Consider the following 15989-nt stretch of genomic DNA (forward strand, 5'->3'; position numbering starts at 1 on the left):
CAAAGTTATACCCTCAGGAAAGAGAAAAATGCAGAAATACAGAAAGTGGAACTCCTGGATATTAAAAATAACTTGGATCACAAACTGAAGTTAGTGATGCAATGTAGCTGCTAAAGGAGGACAAATTTTACGTTATGCCACTGTAGCAGCTTCCAAATATAGGAAGTATAGTTTATTTGCAATGAGTACTATATAATGCCTCAAATATTGTCTACATTTCTGGGTAACAGGTTTGTAAGATTATTCAGAAAAACTGGAAGAAATGCACAGAAATACAATGAGATTGGTTTTATGAAGAGAGAGGAAGAGGGAAAGACTGAGAATTGAGAAAAGGTGGCCTGAGATAAATTTCCAGATAGCTGAAGAGTATTATAGATAAGAAGGTGAAAAACTGTCCTCCATCATTGCAGAGAGTAGGATATTCAATAATAGGTAGTCCTTGTCTTACAACTACAATTGAGCCCAGAATTTATGTTGCTAAGTGAGAAATTTGTTAAGTAACTTTTGTCTCATTTCATGACTTTTCTTGCCATGTTTGTTAAGTGGAATCTCTGCAGGTGTTAAATTGGTGCCACGGTTACTAAGTGAATCTGTCTTCTCTTTAGAAACATAGAAACACAGAAGATTGACTGCAGAAAAAAGATCTCATGGTCCATCTAATCTGCCCTTATACTATTTACTGTATTTTACCTTACAATGGATACATGTCTATCCCAGGCATGTTTAAATTCAGTTACTGTGGATTTTACCAACTACGTCTGCTGGAAGTTTGTTCCAAACATCTACTACTCTTTCAGTAAAATAATATTTTCTCACATTGCTTTTGATCTTTCCCCCAACTAACCTCAGATTGTGTCCCCTTGTTCTTGTGTTCACTTTCCTATTAAAAACACTTCCCTCCTGAACCTTATTTAACCCTTTAACATATTTAAATGTTTCAATCATGTGTTCCCCCCCCCTTTTTCCCTTCTGTCCTCCAGACCAAGGATCTCCAACTTTGCAACTTTTAAGAGTTGTGGACTACAATTCCCAGAGTTCCTCAGCCACATTTGCTGGCTGAGGAACTCTGGGAGTTGAAGTCCACAAGTCTTAAAGTTGCCAAGGATGGAGATCCCTGCTCCAGACTATACAGATTGAGTTCATTAAGTCTTTCCTGCTAGGTTTTATGCTTAAGACCTTCCACCATTTTTGTAGCCCGTCTTTGGACCCGTTCAATTTTATCAATATCTTTTTGTAGGTGAGGTTTGCCAGAACTGAACACAGTATTCCAAATGTGGTCTCAACAGCGCTCTATACAGCGGGATCACAATCTCCCTCTTCCTGCTTGTTATACCTCTAGCTATGCAGCCAAGCATCCTACTTGCTTTCCCTTTCCCTTCTGTCCTCCAGACTATACAGATTGAGTTCATGAAGTCTTTCCTGATAAGCAGACTTTGCTTGTCAGAAGGTTGTACAAGAGAATCACATGACCATGGGACACTGCAACCGCTATAAATTTGAACCACCTGTCAAGCTTCTGAATGTAATTCATGTGACCATGGGGCTGCTGCAATGACCATAAGCAGAGGAGGACTGCTAAGGTGGAGTGGTGACATGTGCTCGCCCTTGTGGCTCTGAGTGATAGCGGAATTCTGCACGATTTTGCTATCTGCACAGGTGCAGTAGCAAAATCGCGCTGGACTCCTCCACCACTCAGAGCCACGGGGCGAGCTCACGTCACCGTTCCACATTAGCAGTCCACCTCTGGCCAAAAGTATGAAAAATGGTCATAAGCATGAAAAATGGTCATAAGTCACTTTTTTGAGTAACTTTGAACAGTCTCTAAATCAGTGTGTTTCCCAACCTTGGCAACTTGATGCTGGCTGGGGAATTCTGGGAGTTGGAGTCCAGATATCTCCAAGTTGCCAAGGTTGGGAAACACTGCTCTAAATGAACTCTTGTAAGTTGCGGACTACCTCTATAAAGTTATAGATATTGGTAAATGAAACAGAAAAAAGTGGTAAAAGCAACATGAAACTCAGATTAACGAAGGAGGTAATTCCCATTCCTAATTAGAATGTAGTCAAACGGTTACCTGTCAGGAATGCTTTAATTTGGATTCCTGCACCAATTAGAGGGTTGGGCTTGATGGCCCAAATTGGCTCTAAGTTTCTTTGCACTTGGAAAATTAATGGGATAGAGATAGATGAATAATATTTCACTGAATTCTTGCAGTTTTCTGCATTAACAAAAAATACAAAATGCTCTCAATGTCTTTTCTGGTTTATATAAGAGATTGAGTACAACAAATCTATATTATTAGAAAACTATATCCACTTCTCATTTCTAAAGGAAAGTTTCTTATTCAGGCAACAGACCTCCTCTACTATATTTATGCCTAACTCCAAATCCCACACTTTACTACTGTAACAAGAATAGCAAGAATACAGCAAGAAATTAGTTGCCATTTTAATAAATTAAGATGACCTCTACTAAATTCAAATACTCATTTCTTTATAAGCAAAAGCAAACCATAGCAGAGAACACGTAGACAGCTAAAAGGAAAGCTTAATTTGGAATCTTCAAATGTTGAACAGAATGCATTGTCATGCCATCTTCTCGGATGACTCATTTTGAAAGGAGGAGAAAAATCATTAAATTGATAGATGCCAAGTCTAGCATTAGATTGTGTGATTTTTGAATCCGTTTTTCAAACTCCAGTTTAAATTATCTGTGCAACTTCCATATCCAAGGACATGGCATTGGCACTGAGTTAAATTTCAAAAGGCCAAAAGCTATAGCTAAGCTAGTTTGCATCAAAAAAACTAATCTATTAAGGATTATTACTGTATGGCCCTAGAACCCGAATAAGGCTATTAAATAGGGACTTGACTGAGGGATAAAAACTTGAAACCTTTAGTGGAACATTTTCCCTTCCTACATAGAAAGTAATACCATTTTTGATAAGATATACTTAAATCTTTAGGCACTTGGAAACCTTTTTCCAAAAAAGCCTTATAAGAAGCAACTGGAGATTAAAACCATTACCATATTTTACTTTTATTCTTTAACAATGGAAGAGGAACTTTTTGTTGTCCTCTAAAGCAGTGTTTTTTAACCAGTGTGCCGTGGCACACTAGTGTGCCGTGAGACATGGTCAGGTGTGCCGCGAAGAAGGAAGCTCAGGTTCCGGTCTTGCAACTTTTTGCTGAGAGAGTGAGAGTGAGAAAGAAAGAGAGAAAGAAAGAAAGCAAGAGAGAGAGAAAGAGTGAGAGAGAGAGAGAGAGAAAGCAAGAGAAAGAAAAGAGAAAGCAAGAGAGAGAAAGAAAGCAAGAGAGAGAAAAGGAGAGGAAGCGAGAGAGAGAGAGAAATGAGCAAAAAGGGGAGGAAAAAAGAAATGAGAAAATGATTGAGGCAGAAAATGACAGGAAAGAGAGAAACAAAAGAGAGAGAGAAGTGACTCTTGATTTAAAGCATATGATAAAAAGCACCCAAAGAATAAGAGAGAAAACCCCCCAGCCCTCATCTGTTTTTGGAAATGGTTCAAGAGTGTGTATACACACACACACACACACACACACAAGGGTGGGGAGGAGACAGGGATGGAAAAAGAGAGGAGAGTGTCTTAGGGTGTCATTTTGGTTGGTGGTGTGCCCCAGGATTTTGTAAATGTAAAAAATGTGCTGCGGCTCAAAAAAGGTTGAAAATCACTGCTCTAAAGCAGTGTTTTTCAACCAGTGTGCCGTGGCACATGGTCAGGCGTGCCGCGAAGCTCAGAGAAAGAAAGCAAGAGAGAGAGAAAGAGAGAAAGAAAGGAAGAGAGAGAAAGAAAGAGAGAAAGAAATGAAGAGAGAGAAAGACCGAGCGAGAGAGAGAGAACAAGAGAGAAAGAAAGCAAGAGAGAAAAAGAACAAGAGAAAGAGAGAGAGAGAAAGCAATAGAGAGAGAGAAAGCAATAGAGAGAGAGAAAGAGAGGGAGGGAAGGAGAGAGAGAGAAAGACATAGAGGGAGGTAGGGAGGGAGAGAGAAAGAGAGCAAAAAGAGAGGAAGGAAGAGAAAGAAAGAGGGATGGAGAGAGAGAGAAAGAAAGAGGAAGGAAGGGACAGAAAGAGGGAGGGACAAGGAAATAAAGCGAAGGAGAGGAAGAGAGAGAGAGAGATAATTTTTATGTCCAAACTTTTTTTAGGCCCCCCCCCCCCCGCTCAATGTGCCCCAGGGTTTCGTAAATGTAAAAAATGTGCCGCGGCTCAAAAAAGGTTGAAAACCACTGCTCTAAAGTATAATCAGACAGATATGATGACTTTGAGATCCATAAGAACAGGTACTGAAGATTGAACTCTTTGGCAAGAATCAATACTATAATATTTCAGAAGTTCATTGTAAAAAAAAAACCACACACACATAAACACGCACACCAAAAGTTGTAGATGAACAGCTTGCATATATAAATATGTTAATATAACTTTCAGTAATTAATTAGTGAAAGAAGTAATACATATCAAGGAGTCATGTTTTTGAAGATTGTGCTAGTTCCCTTCACTTTCATACTTACTAGTATGTTCTGAAAACACTAATTCTAAGCTTTTGACAAAAAAAGCTTTCATCCATTATCATACTGAAGTCTGACATTAGTATTCTTAACACGATCTTGAATAAATGAAAAAACTGATAAAGCTTTTCACTTCCATTAGAGGACTGTTTGAAATTAGCATTTCTTTCAAGAGAAAAGGGTAGCTTATGATATGTTTTCAGATCTGATGGTAAAAAGTAAATGTCATAATAATAATGAATTATGAAAGACCAAATGCAAATATAGAATGCTTTAATAAGATCCAATTTAATAAAGTCTGTAAAAATAATGGACTTTTAATAACACAGGTCACAAAAGGCAAAACAGTGGAAATTCTGAGGACTAGCCACTAGCAGAGGCTTATTAATTCTTAATTATGTTCATGAAAGGCAACTTAAATCGTGTATTTTCTTATGCCTTAGGATAATATTTTAGGTAACAACTGATCTGAAAACTACCTGATGAGCATAAGCCTTTTTGTCCCATGCTTTAGAAGGTAAATCTATCTGAAAAGACAAACGGCATTAAAATGTCACAGGCTGAAAAGCATTTGATATCAGCATCCAAAACAGAATCACAACACTTAATTTTAATATTATTAATTTTAAAAAACCATATACACTTCAGATATCTAGAACGATAAATAAAAATCCTTGATTCCAAAGTGAGCATGATTTTGAGAACTACTGAAGTTTTAAATATTGAGCTAAGTTTGTCCTCAATATTTTATTTAAATAAAGCCAATAACACAAAAAAGTCAATAGGCTTTATTTAAATAAAATATGTCATCTCAATATGGAAGTTACTAACTGTTTAGTATATAATTAGATGTAATTAACAAGGATGTTCAAAAGTTAAGAGTAATTGTAAGATAATGTCCTACATGTGCTAATTGGTCATTTCTGCTATGTGGAAATGACAGAATAGGATGAAATGTCTTCTGATTTTATTGGGAAATATTTAGCAAGTTCAGGACAGTGATGGGTTTCAAATTAAAAAAAAAATCAGCGTGGCTTGGTGAGCGTGGCAGGGGAAGGATACTGTAAAATCTCCATTCCCACCCCTCTCCAGGGGAAGGTTACTGCAAAATCCCCATTTCCTCCCCATCAGCTGGGACTCAGGAGGCAGAGAATAGATGGGGGCAGGGCCAGTCAGAAGTGGCATTTACTAGTTCTCTGAACTACTAAAAATTTCCACTACTGGTTCTCCAAACTATCCAAAATTTCTACTACCGGTTCTTCAGAACTGGTCAAAGCCTGCTGAAATCCACATCTAGTCTAAGATGAGTTGGACTCTGGAAGCTTTGTGCCATTTTTATTCTGATTATTCAGGAAATTGTCTCAAGAAGTTATCCTGATTGAACAATTGCTAAGTTATATATGCCATGTTCAGTAGCCTATTTAGATAAATTATATGATTTATACTGAAAAAGAAACTTTGAAATTTTAGAGAAGTTGAAAAGACCTATTTGATGTGACCAAATCCAATTTAGCAGACCAAATATTTGAAGAAGAGCCCTAGTGCTCTTTAAACACCAGCCAAGAAATGGTGGAATTTATTTCTATACCTATTTATGGTAAATTTACTGTAGAGTTTTTCCAAAGCAAAAGAATACTTGTTGAATATTAAATTTATCCAACATCTGTTTAATATGATTAATTTTATACTGTGCAAAGTCAATATGTCTCATTAAAATATGAATAAAGGAATAACATTTTAGGCTATTAATATTTAATTTTTAAATGCAGAATGGAAGCTATGTTTTATTTATTCATGACATGACCACCTTAGACAATTCTACATTCCATCTACTTAGTCCTGCCTTTCTTTGAAGACAATTGTTACTTTTGACTGGGTTTTCGGAACATTTCCTGCTACACCCTTCTTTGTGAAATAACTGGTCAGAAGCACTCTATCTTTGGTTTGAACAGTGGCTCCCAACATGGAACCCATGCCCCACAGAGGGGCATGGGGAAACTTGTTTAAACCAAGTTAATGTCCTTTTAGGCTTCCTCTGCATGAGTAGTTAACTTTTTTAATAAGAAGAATTATATATCACAGGGCGGGGGGGAAGGACGCCTCAGGATTTTAGAGATGCTTAGGTGGGGCCTGGCAAAAAAAAAGTTGGGAACCACTGAGTTAGAAACTTCTTTAAAAGTTCTTAAATTTCTATTATTTGGAGTTTGTTACTGAAGTCACCCTTTCTCAAATAACTTGCAGAGCCGCCTTAACCAAATCTGATGGATTAGAATAACATGAGACTGTTGGTCTACATAAGTGAAGCAAAGTTTAGTTTATATATTATTTTTATTCACAGTTACCACAGTGACATTTGATGCTTATGTCAATGTTTCTATCCTGAACATCAGTTTACAATTGTTGTACGTTTTCATACTATTATCATGCAACTGGAAAACAATGACAAAAATATTCTCTGTATGATATGAAAAGAGAAACTGCAAATTTAAACTATGAATGGAGAGGGGAAGATTATGTACTTATATGGGTAATTATAATAGAGTGACCTATAAAGTCCTTCATGGCACCGGACCAGAATATCTTCGGGACCGCCTTCTGCCGCACGAATCCCAGCGACCGGTTAGGTCCCACAGAGTCGGCCTTCTTTGGGTCCTGTCGACTAAACAATGTCGTCTGGCGGGACCCAGGGGAAGAGCCTTCTCCTTGGTGGCTCCGACCCTCTGGAACCAGCTCCCCCCTGAGATTAGGATTGCCTCCACCTTCCTTGCGTTTCGTAAACTCCTTAAAACCCACCTCTGCCGTCAGGCATGGGGGAACTAAAACATCTCCCCCTTGCCCATGTTGTTTTGCTGTTTGATTGATTGTGTGCTTGTTTTTTATATATATTGGGATTGTTTTATGAATTTCTTAACTTAAAATTGTAATTGGATTGGTGGGCATTGGATTTGTCACTATGTACTGTTTTTTTGCTATTGTTGTGAGCCGCCCCGAGTCTGCGGAGAGGGGTGGCATATAAATCCAATAAATCTAATCTAATCTTTAATTCATCCATCACAACTATCATGCTCCAGGTTTGAAGGCCCCTATCTTCTTGTAAAACATATTCAAAACATACAGCAAGCAATCACCTCAAAGCATACTAGGCAGATGTCCTTATTCAATCACCTTACTAACAATTCATGCATTATTGGAAGAGAGGTTATATGAAGGGATAATCACCTTCCCTCATGCCTCTTTGTTCTTAATGTTTTGCTACTGGGAAACCATTCACAAGTATAATCCTCAACAATGCTACTCAGTAATTATGACTAGATGACAAACAGATATGATCAATTTATGAACCTGTTTTGAAACCCAATTCTAATAAAGTCATTAGATGCTGCCCTTGCTATGAGCCTTCTAAAAGCTTCTTAAGTTACAAGAACACATAGTACTATTTGTGAAACAATTGCTGATTGCAGAATGCAAACCTTGAGTTTAACCATGCTGCAAATTGATCTTGACATTCTGTTAAGACCACTGCTAAAAATCAAAAGCAAAGGAGAAAAGGAGCGGGTCACATATAATCAAGAAACAGGAGGATTCCCTCTTTGTTTCCTCCTTAAAATAAGACATATTTGCCTGCTATTGGCGTATCTTTCTTATTTAAGACAAACATTAATTAGATTCCTGACCTTAGGTACTTACAATCTTTTCTTTTTGAAAATAAAATGAGACAAGACTTGGAACATCTTGACAAAGTAAAACTAATTCTTGGCAGCTTTCTCATAGAAAGTCCAAAACAAGGATTACTTTGTGAAGAACAGCAGTTTTTCCTGCAAAAGAAGTGTTTATTGAATGTTTTCATTCTCTTAGAAACCTCAAGAAATGAAGGTGGTAGAGTGATGCTTAAAACAGCTGTTGCATGGTTTGTAGTGGTTAAAGCACTGTACTAAGATTGGGGAGATCTAGTTTTAAATTCCTATTTACCATAGAGCTCACTGGTGAACCCAACTCAACCCAAGAGTTACTATTAGGAGGGGAAAATGAAGCATAATTCCATTTATATTGTCTTCAGTTTTTGCAGAGAAAAAAAAAATAGAATGTGAGCCTAATAAACAATAAAAACCTTGCCCAGTTGTTATATTGAGTATATAAACATCAGAAAGTTAAACATGACAATAAATGTCTCCCTCTGCCTGTGACTTCTTATAATAGCTGTGCCTTTTACTTTCAGTTTATTAAAATATACAATTGTAGATCCAATACAAACACACATTTTTTTTAAAAAGTAGGCATTTTAAAAAAAATACTTATTCATGCCTAAGCACCTACACCCAGAAGAGTGATCAAGTACAGAAACTTCTAATTGTTATTGATATATTTGAAAATGTGGCTATAATTCTAGGGACTTCCCCATTCTGGTCATTTAGTAGTTATGCATGATTGTTACTTGAGAATGATCTGGTAGTTTGTAATAAGTAGGGAAATGGTAGCTAGGGCAATTCTGAGGTATGTATGGTACTGTTTCAATTTCAGAGTTTAAGCAGATATGTGAATGTTCTTGATAAGGAACAGCATTGAACCTGCCCCAAAGTACTAATCATAGTACAATATCCAGATGTACCAATGTGAAGGCCATCCTATGAGATGAAAATAATACATTATACAAATATTTAGGAATAGTAAAGGGAGAGTGGGTGAGTTCATTATAGTAGAGATATGATGCATTATTATTTCTTTGAAAACTGAGAATTAATTATTTTGCTAATGCTCTCTCCAGGTATGTCTTGGCATACCTATGAACAGTATATCTCTCTCCTTATATATATTAAGGACTACAAGTGATTGAAAAAAATTAAAAATACAGCATAGATGATGCCATTCCATCAGACCATTTCTTAATATTGAAGATATTGAGGCCTCAAAATAATCTGAAAATTATCTATGTAATTTCAACAATCATTTCAAATATCCCAAAGCAATTAATTTCCATTTCAATGTTTTATATTTTAAAAAATGAGGATATCTATTTTGAATTCATTAATGACGCCTGAAACAATTCTTAGGGGTCTGTCACTACAAAGAAACCTGCAGGTGATAAGAAATAGATTACCTCGTACAATTGTTAAGATGAAATTCCTATAATGATTTATCAAGAAAAGTATGTTAATTTTGCAGCAATACACTTTAAGCCAAAGAATACAGTACGCTGCTTATAAATTGCTAGGGTAAATCTGTTAGCATTCAAAATATACTGCTAAAAAATATAAAGGGAACACTTAAACAACACAATATAACTCCAATAAAACTTCTGTGAAATCAAACTGTCCACTTAGGAAGCAATACTGATTGACAATCAATTTCACATGCTGTTGTACACATTCAACTTTGTACAGAACAAAGTATTCAATGAGAATATTTCATTCATTCAGATCTAGGATGTGTTCTTTGAGTGTTCCCTTTATTTTTTTGAGCAGTATACAAATAACTATTTCATGTATATTGCTCATTGGTTACATCATATGTATATATTTGTGCCAAATTAAGATGGCACAAAGCAAAGGGAAATAGGGACAGCTGTTCCTAAATCACTTAACCTTTTTTAAAAAAAATAATGCTGCAACATTGTGTATTAGTAGACTAAACGTATTAACATTAATAGGGATGTGTGATAGCTCAGTGATTAAAGATGCTGAGCTAGTCAACTGGAAAGTCAGACTGGGTTTGAGATTTGAGCATCAAGTGATGCAATGAGCTCCCATCCTTGCTCCACCTCCTGCCCACCTAGCAGTTCAACAGCATATAAATGCAAGTAGATAAAAAGATACCACTTAGGTAATAGTGTTCCATGTGCCTTGGCATAGTCATGCTGGCCCCGTGACACTATCTTTAGACAACGTTAAGAAATGGAAATGAATACTGCCCCTTAGAGTTGGATATGACTGGATGGGGAAAACCTTTATCTTTATTACTATTAATGCTAAAATATGTATTTATAGCAATAACAATATCCAAGGCTCCCTTAAATGATTTAAAATTGCTGTTTAGCATCATATATATGTGTGTGTGTGTGTGTATGTATATATGTATCCCTTTCATCTAATTATTCAAATGATTACAATGATTTTTAAAACTATTTAAAAACTATCCAAAAGCAATACCCAAAATGCAACCAATTTGAAAAGGCCTGAATGAACAGGAAGGTTTTGATTATTGTGATTTTTTTTCAATTATTGAAGATCTTCAGTGAAGAATCCAAATCAATATAAAACACTTTAAAGTATACTAGTTAACTATTATAGTCAACAACAATTCATGAACAATAAAAAAATACAACAATAACCAATATACATGTTTGAATCTGAACTTGCTTCTGAAATGAAAACCATTCAGCAGCCAGCCCACACCCCTAAAGAAAAACAATGGGATGGAAAGTCTCTCTCTCAAGACCTCATGTAATTTATAGCCCTCTACTACAGGGTGTATAAGACAGGCTTTTCAGAAGATCTGAGCAGGTACATGAGCATCTAGGTAATTGATCTATAGTGCATTCAATTTCAGAGTTATCTTCAAAATCATATAGCATTTCGAAAATAAATGGTACCTGGACTACGTAAATATTTTATGTTAAAAATACTAATATCAAAAAGTATTAAAAATACTAATATCAAATGATCTAAGTGCCAAAGCCCACTGCAACAATATCGCCAAAAAGGCTTCTAGAGTTGTTAACCTGATCCTACGCAGCTTCTGCTCTGGCAATCTCACGCTACTCACCAAAGCCTACAAACTTTTGCCACACCCATCCTTGAATATAGTTCATCTGTCTGGAACCCATACCACATCTCGGATATCAACACCCTTGAAAATGTTCAAAGATACTTCACCAGAAGAGCCCTTCACTCCTCCACTCGAAACAGAATACCCTACGAAAGCAGACTATCAATCCTAGGTCTAGAAAGCTTAGAACTACGTCGCCTAAAACACGATCTAAGTATTGCCCACAAGATCATATGCTGCAACATTCTACCTGTCAATGACTATTTCAACTTTAATCGCAACAACACAAGAGCACGCAACAGATTCTAACTTAATATTAACCGCTCCAAACTGTAAAAAATATGACTTCAGCAACCGAGTTGTTGAAGCGTGGAACTCATTACCTGACTCAGTAGTGTCAACCCCTAACCCCCAACATTTTTCCCTTAGACTATCCACGATTGGACCTCTCTAGGTTCCTTAGAGGTCAGTAAGGGGTGTGCATAAGTGAACCAGTGTGCCTTCCGTCCCCTGTCCAATTGTCTCTCCTTATCTCATTTATCTTTTCTTCCTTTCAAATATGTTTACCTATACTTTTATATCTTTTCTTCTATTCTTTTCTTTACTTATATTATTACATATCTTTCTCTTCAATGTGTATTATGTATTGGACAAAATAGATAGATAGATAGATAGATAGATAGATAGATAGATAGATAGATAGATAGATAGATGGATGGATGGATGGATGGATGGATGGATGGATGGATGGATGGATGGATGGATGGATGGATAAATGAATAAATAAAAATGCGTAAATGTGGACTAGGCTACTTCTGGTTCAAGAACTACTGGAAACGTCAAGGCCAGAAACTCTGGCAAAAGACTCTGAGCTAGTATGGCCACTTTAGCTTTGAAAAGCGACAATGAATCTAGGAAAGATTCAGACTCATCCAAAAGAGGTTGATTACTGGAACTTGGAATATTGTTCCCATTGCCTTTTATTGCCTTATATCAAATATAGTAGCTTGAAGCTTAAGATAAGTGGGCTGGAAGAAGTTTGTAGGAAGCATGTTTCTTCTTTCCAAATTTTTGAACAAAAAAAAGTCAGGCCTGCTATCTTAGCTGAAAGTTGGTGGTTTTAAATGTACAAATTTAAATATCATACTTATACTGATATATCTTTCATGTCTTTTGTGAGAAAGTATTTTATCCATAGCCAGACATTCAAAGGCCCTGTAACAGAACAACAATCCAATTTTTACATATACATATATGTTTGTATACACACATACACACACACATAGTGTACAACTGCCACACGAATCCCAGCGACCGATTAGGTCCCACAGAATGGGCCTTCTCTGGGTCCCGTCAACTAAACAATGTTGGTTGGCGGGCCCCAGGGGAAGATCCTTCTCTGTGGCGGCCCCGACTCTCTGGAACCAGCTCCCCCCAGAGATTAGAACTGCCCCTACCCTCCTCACCTTTCGCAAACTCCTTAAAACCCACCTTTGTCGTCAGGCATGGGGAAACTGAGATATCTCCCCCGGGCCTATACAATTTATGTATGGTATGCTTGTGTGTATGTCTGTTTAATAATGGGTTTTTTTCATATTTTAAATTGTAAATTATTAGATTTGTTATAAACTGTTTTTATTGTGTTGTGAGCCGCCCCGAGTATACGGAAAGGGGCGACATACAAATCTAATAAATAAATAAATAAATAAATAAATAAATAAATAAATTGTTTATTCTCTTACATGATAGTAAAACAAAAAAAAAGTGCATTTAAGCATCTTACTGTACTTTTCAATCAAGGTTCTAGACCTGCTGAAAGTAGCTCTGTAGCCTAAGCAGGTTCTTTATTTAGCATTTCTGAAAGTGTCATAAGGAGTTAATAAGACCCAGCTGTACAAACTCTTTCTGCTAAGCAGCTTCTGTTGCTTTGGTCACCACAGGTTTCGCAGTAACCTGTAAACTCTTATAACTAGTGTATCAAAATTGTGATACTTAACAGATCTTAAGTAAAACACAACAAAGCTTTGACATGCTGCTTATTGTCAGTCATAAAAAAACCCTCCCTCAGACATAGTTTTTTATAAGAGAGTATAGCACAATTTTTTGCGATTGTAAATAAAAGAAACCAGAGAATTAAAAAGAGACTAGAACAATATAACAGCAGGTCATCAACTGAACTTAGCCACTGCAGATGGCTTACAAATAGGGTTTCCATCCACAGCAAGTTGTGAGATGAAAGGAAAGGAGGAAATTCCCCATTTCTTGTTAAATGGCAATAGTATAAGATTAATCCAATCTCTTGTCCACATATTTTGTTCCATTGGGAAAAAAACTATAGGGTTTTCTTTTACTCCATTTATAACTACCTTTGAGACTACATTTACTTTAATGGTAATAAAAATAAATAAATACCGGTTAATTTCAATTAAAATTAAAATGTATAAGTTTGTGAACTATTATGTAGAAACACTACATATTTTAATTTGGAAAGTTTGTTCTGTAAAGAAATGAAAATAAAGACTCTAATGGAAGAGTGACAATATATTTTAAGCCACACGGTATATATTAAATTACAGTTATTGTTTACAATATGAAATTAACCCTTTAAGTGAATACAAACTAAGTTCACTAATCATAAAAATATATATATTTCTATAAAATCACAATTCAGGTGACATTATTAAATGATATTATGATGAATGATGCAATATGCATATTTCATGCATTATGATGTATGTTTCAGAAATAAAGAATTGCCAGGGGAGATTTTATATACAATGAAAGGATTTTGTATCATCTGATGAGGACATTAAAGCATTTATTATACAAAGCTTTATTATTTTGTTGAAAGTCAAATGGATCAAGTTAAATCAACTTTTAGGCCCCAGGATATCTGCGAGACCGCCTTCTGCCGCACAAATCCCAGCGGCCGGTTAGGTCCCACAGAGTTGGTCTTCTCTGGGTCCCGTCGACTAAACAATGTCGTCTGGCAGGACCCAGGGGAAGAGCCTTCTCTGTGGCGGCTCCGACCCTCTGGAATCAACTCCCCCCAGAGATTAGGACTGCCCCTACCCTCCTTGCCTTTCGTAAACTCCTTAAAATCCACCTCTGTCCTCAGGCTTGGGGGAACTGAAACATCCCCCCCTTGCCTAAGTAATTTTGTGCATAATATGACTGTGTGTATGTATTTTATCTATTGGTTTTTTTTTTCTTTTTAGACTTTGTAATGTAAAACTGTTATTTTAGATTTTAGTTATTAGATTTGTTACCATGTATTGTTTTTACCACTGTTGTGAGCCGCCCCGAGTCTACGGAGAGGGGCGGCATACAAATCTAATAAATAATAAAAATAAATTTTAAAAAAACCTTTCTGAGACTAAATTTTACTTGCTATGTTGATTAAGCTATCTGTGTACTACAAGCTATTACTAGTTAATCACTGGTACATTCATCTTTATATATCTTATGTTTTGTTGTAGTACACTTGCATATCTATGTTAACAGAGAACCCACATATCTCATTAGGGTGACTGAAGAAGCAGTGACTTCCATGCATTTGACAGATGCCTCTGTAGACAAAATTTTGCAAGTCCTTTCTTCACTAAGTCCCCATATTACAATGTTATGGATTACTACGCTTTCTTCCACAGGAAGCTGTTTCTCTCCTCTAAACCATCTGTGAACCAATTTTCTGAATATAGATGCCGATTATACTTCTTAAAAGTTCTATGGCACCAAGAGAGATTGCATCCAGGATACTCCCATTTCTTTCAAAAGTCCCTTCATTTCTCCGGTTTTCCCATCTGCTAGTTCCTGCTGAGAGATGGAAAAGATTGGTCTGGAAGAATGATGGAAGAACAGAAGGAGAAAGAAGTTGACAAGGATTGCTGTATTCTGAGAGCTCACTGCTTGGAAATAATTCATTGTACAATTAGGACAAATATAAATACCACCTCAAAAGTAGATCATTAAAAACATTTTAACTGATTAACAAAAGGAACGTATGCATACATAAATGGAATTATTGGAATTACTTCAAACTTAAGTAATTGTATGAATTATTTTAAAATGAAAGTATAAGCATGATTGTATTATAAAAAGTCTTAGGCTATATAACTTTTTAATTGAGTATAAAATGGAAACAGAAATAGTTAAAGGAAATATGATTAGTTGGGCTAAAAATGTAGGACATAACATATATTTAGATTAATGAGAATTAATGTGGAAAAATTATAAAATAACGAAATCTGTTCCATCTAAAGAAAATATCCAAAAAATGTTCTACAGATGGCATCTAGCACCAGCTAGACCAGCCAAAATATATCCAAACCTGAAACCAAATTGTTGGAGGTGTAAAAATAAAAATGGGACCTTCTTTCATTTATGGTGGACATGTCCCCAAATAAAAAAGACATGGAAAAAACTCCAAAGATGGATCTTCGAAATTACCACAAGTAAACTGATATTAAAACCAGAGACCTTTCTTCTAGGCATAATAAATCAAAAACTTAAAAAAGACTATTATTATTTAATACAACACATGATTACTGCAATTAGAATTACAATAGCGCAAAATTGGAAAAAAGAAGAAACACCATCAGAAAGAGAAATGATTAAAAAAAAATACGACTGTGCAGAAATGGACAGATTAACCCAAAAACTTAAAAATAAAGAAGAATCAAAATATTATGAAATTTGG

At 35.9% G+C, this 15989-nt stretch overlaps 1 protein-coding gene across 1 annotated transcript in view; it reads right to left on the bottom strand.

Annotated features, from left to right (window-relative positions):
* The window catches only part of FAF1 (Fas associated factor 1), a 227529-nt gene that overhangs the window by 49632 nt on the left and 161908 nt on the right, over positions 1–15989 (bottom strand). The gene's annotated exons all lie outside the window — the stretch shown is intronic.

The sequence above is a fragment of the Erythrolamprus reginae genome, chromosome 3 (assembly GCF_031021105.1).
Source record: "Erythrolamprus reginae isolate rEryReg1 chromosome 3, rEryReg1.hap1, whole genome shotgun sequence".
Taxonomy (NCBI): Eukaryota; Metazoa; Chordata; class Lepidosauria; order Squamata; family Dipsadidae; genus Erythrolamprus; species Erythrolamprus reginae.